Below are 5,000 nucleotides of genomic sequence, written 5' to 3' on the forward strand. Positions count from 1 at the left end.
AAGACATTGATATCGAATCATATCATCATGAAGGCTGTGATTTATACCCCTAGTGTGTGTGTGTGTGTGTGTGTGTGTGTGTGTGTGTGTGTGTGTGTGTGTGTGTGTGTGTGTGCGTGTGTGTGTGTGTGTGTGTGTGTGTGTGTGTGTGTGTGTGTGTGTGTGTGTGTGTGTGCGTGTGTGTGTGTTTGTGTCTAATGTGTGTGTACGGTACTCTTTTAGGACTCCTGGGTACAGGAGTGGATACTCACAATGTGACACTGAAACCCCTTTAGGGCTCTTGCAATGGGCCTTGGGCTACTTTAAATTCAAGTTAAAATTCAAAGTCAAATATGCTTTACTGGCATACATGTTTGTATCAGTGTTGCCAAAGCTAACAGCTAACATCAAAATACAGTGTTGTGGGTATAGAACATTACGTTACACACACACGAACGCATGCACTTAGGCACGCACACGCATACACGCACACACTGAAGCTTGTGTGCTAAGAATGTAAAACACACACACACACACACACACACACACACACACACACACACACACACACACACACACACACAGACACAGACACAGACACACGCGTGCGCACACACACACACACACACAAACCCAAATCAATTCATTGTATACTCTCACTGTCCCTCAGGGTATGGCATGCTGCAACATATTTTGCTGCTACTTTACAACTGTGTCTTTCTCTAAGAATGCAAGCCATTTTTTCATGATCATTTTGTAGGTTCAAATTTGGTTCTTCTTTTGGAAAGATTAGAAAATATTGTGACGAATTTGTTAATTTTGGAAAGTGAAACAGAAAGTGCACCTCTTTACATTCATTCTGTAGCAAAATACATACAAAGTCATGCCTGGTTTAAAACTCTGGTGATGTGATCCTGAGGGGGAAAATGTGTCCCCCACCTGAGAAACCAACACACACACACACACACACACACACACACACACACACACACACACACACACACACACACACACACACACACACACACACACACACACACACACACACACACACACACACACACACACACACACACACACACACACACACACACACGAATATAGAGCTGGTTTGAAACTCATTTCATGGTGTTTGGATGTGCAGTGCTCCTCAGGGTGGTTGATGGACGTGGACACACACACACCCACACACACACAGAAACGCACATGCATATGCACAATCATATATGCGCACACACATACACACGCACGCAGGCACGCCGGTACGTAGACACGCAGCACACACGCACGCACGCACGCACGACCGCTCACACACATACACACACTCAAGCACACACACACACACACACACACACACCCACAAACATGCACATGCGCAAACACATGCGTAGACACATGCGCACACACGCGCACACACACATACACACACACACACACACATACAGTACATACACAAACGCATGCACTCGCGTTACAAACACACTACTAGAGTCACCATGCACACGCACACGCACACTCACACACACACACACACACACACACACACACACACCAGTGCTTTACACTAACTTTTTCGCTTACCAGCCATTTTGGCTAGTGGTTTTCCTGACTCACTAGCCATTGGGCCTTTTCACTAGCCATAATTTTCTTCGCCATCATAGCAGCTTTAATGAATTATATAATAGGCTGTAATAATGTAATGTATGATAATATAACATAATATAACATAATATAATATAATATAATATAATATAATATAATATAATATAATATAATACCTAATATAGGGCCTGATAAATAGATTAACTAGAACAGATTAACTTATCTGAGGAATGGCATAGCCGTGCAGAAACACCAAGCACAGTGTTGTGGAAGGGCACAAATGTAAGCTACATGAGAGCAAAAATATTTCCGTCTTTGATCTGAAGGGCACTTTCGATGCGCAAAGTAGATAGTGCAAAGTCATTGCCAAGCTTCGCATGTCCTCGGTCATGGATGTGGAATAACACATCTTCTGGAATATTTTCTCATAAAAGTAGGCTATCCACTAGAAGGCACACACATAGGCCTATGCGGCCGGTAACTACAGAAGGAGTTACGACTTCCTTTCATTCCGTTTAATATTGAGTTGTTTAAAACATAAACGGACGCAAGGCAAGATGGGCACATGCGAAGGGACATGGGACATGATTTTGTGCGGTCTGGAAGGCTACTACTGCACGTTGTTTAAGCCCCGTTTGACAGTCGGGAACAACGGCACAAGAAACATGGAGGAATATTAAGGTATGAAGACATACAGGCAAATCAGAAAATTATTTAAACCGAACATTATTAATGCCGCATGTGTCCTTGTCTTATCGCTGCGCTGATTAGTCTCAAGACTTTCACAAGACTGAGGTGTTCTCCTCTCGCCTTGGTCATTTTAATGTCCACTACTACTATGCATTGTACTAATGACAGATCCCAAAACAGGTCAGTTGAGATGAACTTCGCTACTTTATTTTCACGTGAAGGTTTTCAGTGACATTTCCAAAACGCGCGCTGATGTGCCGGACCGGTAGCTCGCTGCCGCACAAGACTAGCTCTATCAGATTCCTCTCGAGCGTGAGACACAGGTGACAAGTGACACAGGTGCTTCATGGGTATTGTAGGCTCGCGAAAGCGCATTGCATTGCGTTTGTAGAAAAGACGGTCCGAGGGAAAAAACTACAAAATGCGGTGCCTCATCATTTAGAATAGTGACGGACCCGCCAGAATGGCTAGTGAACCTTCGGTATCTACTAGCCAACGCCGACTTTCACCCGCATTTGGCTACCGGGCGTGTGTTAGTGTTAAGCCCTGACACACCCACAGTCCAGTGGACTTGGACTTAGCCAAAGCTGTCAGCGTCCCTTAATGGGGAAATAGTTCAAATGTTACACAGTTGACCGGAGACGGTTTTAAGCGTTACACAGGCAACAGGGGGAGGGTTATAACTGTTACACAGGGCAAGGTATATGGGCCCTACACTGTCAAAGCTGTTGGCCTGATTAGGGGGACTGTTTAAGTATTACACAGGTGATGAGGGAGGGTTTTGAATGTTACACAGACAACAGGGGGAGATTTATAAGCATTACACAGACAGCGTTTCTATGAAGTATAGGGTGCGTTCCAATATGTGACCTTGCGTCCCCCACTTGTGCTTGTGGCCTCGCACCAGGAAGTAATATGTCGTGGTAACATCATTGACAACAGCATTATACTTGAATGTCTTGCAAAAGCTCAGTTGTTAAGTCATTTTCTCAATTGCAAACTGGATGGTGAATGAAGAATAGTCCCCCAAAAATTGCTGTGACTGGTTAGGCTGACAGCGGGGAAACTTAATTGTTTTCTCCACTGAGGCGGGGCATCAGCAGAACGTGAGGCCACAAGCACAAGTGACGCAAGGTCACGTATTGGAATACACCCCCTGTATCCAGGGAACTATCTAACGTACGGAGTACTTAAGGGTATTTCTAGGTTTCCAGTGCGCTTTTGGCAAACGCAAAATGTCAATTATCAGTACTTTTTTTTTCAAATAAATGACCTAGATGTTTCCATAGTGTATATATTTCCAAGTTTCCAAACAAACAAATTGCCAAGCTTAATCTTAAATCATTTGATAAATACTCTAATGAAAGCGAACATTTGTTTGATTATTTTGTCAACAGTGTTATGGAAAAATACTATGTCATTTCAAACATATATAAAAATATTACAGAGTTGAAACAACATACGTTTGAAAGTGCTTATGTCCCTTAGCAATAATGTTGTCATTAATCTGTGCAACTGATATAGAAAATGTGATTGTTGAGCTTCATAAGTAGGATTTTATGATGCACTGTGATACAGACTGACACATTTTTCATTATAAATCCCTGTAATGTCTGATTTGAATTTAGTCACCCTCCTTACACAAGACTTCCCTCTCTAGAGATAATCCCTAGTGTCTGTTCATAGGATTTTTCCAACACATAAGGGATCAATAGCACAAAAACACTTTCAAAACAGTCAACCGTGTTACTCAACTGTGTTACGGTCAACAGAGCAGGGGAACAAGTCAGAATTTTTTTAGGAGAAAAAACAGAGCAGACAAACCCATCTCCCTAGAACACAAATTATTTTGTTTGTTTGTCTGTCAATATGGAGATAGTTTTCCAAAAACGTACTCCTCCTCAACTGTCATAGCTGATGCGTAACACCATTGACAGTAACACGGCTTGACATTTCAGCCATTTTTATGGTGTTGTGCTAACTGAGGACCTCAGAAGTTCCACCACAACACCTTAATCAATTCATGTATTTGTATGCTTTATCTGTGTTTTTCTACATGTGATTTCTAATTCAGATTCTTATGAGTATGTTGATAACACAGTTGACAGGCAATTTTCCCGCTATGAGAACATGAAAAACAATGGATTAAATTATGGAAGGATGGAGCTCAAAACTTTCCAAAAAGTCTTCCCATATCCTGCCAAAGAGGTTATGACATCACGTGATGTTATTCGTATGGCCTAAGACCAAACCATTACTGATTTATGGAGGGGGTTTCAGATCGTGACACAGTTAACATAGTTTTTGTGGACACACACAAAATGGCAAATTTATCGTATGTATAATTTAATGTATAATGGAAAGCACAATGGTCTTTCTGACAGTTTTGTCATATTGTGATGATTACTGTGTATCAACATTTGCAATCGTCTTGGGAAAAACAAGTTTCTTTACATGCTAATATGAAGACTGAATCTGACATTTGGAAAACAGGACGGCAGGAAAACGCCCAAAACCAGTATTAAATATTCATTCTTGCTGAGGGAAATAATGCTATGTCTTCACTTTCTGTATTATATGAAAGTTAAATGTGTGCTACAGGTAATGTCCAAAACATCATTGGATGCAGATAATAATTAGTGGAATTGGCAAATAAAATCCATGAACTTAAAAGCGCAGCTGAATGATAGAATGACCCTTAAGTGTTTAAGTGTTTAAGAGTTACTCAC

The 5,000-nt window shown here is 41.5% G+C and overlaps 1 protein-coding gene across 1 annotated transcript in view; it reads right to left on the reverse strand.

Moving 5' to 3' along the window:
• grin2ab (glutamate receptor, ionotropic, N-methyl D-aspartate 2A, b) overlaps nt 1-5,000 on the reverse strand; it is a 136,785-nt gene that overhangs the window by 65,920 nt on the left and 65,865 nt on the right. The window lies entirely within an intron of this gene.

The sequence above is a fragment of the Engraulis encrasicolus genome, chromosome 1 (genome assembly GCF_034702125.1).
Source record: "Engraulis encrasicolus isolate BLACKSEA-1 chromosome 1, IST_EnEncr_1.0, whole genome shotgun sequence".
Classification (NCBI taxonomy): domain Eukaryota; kingdom Metazoa; phylum Chordata; class Actinopteri; order Clupeiformes; family Engraulidae; genus Engraulis; species Engraulis encrasicolus.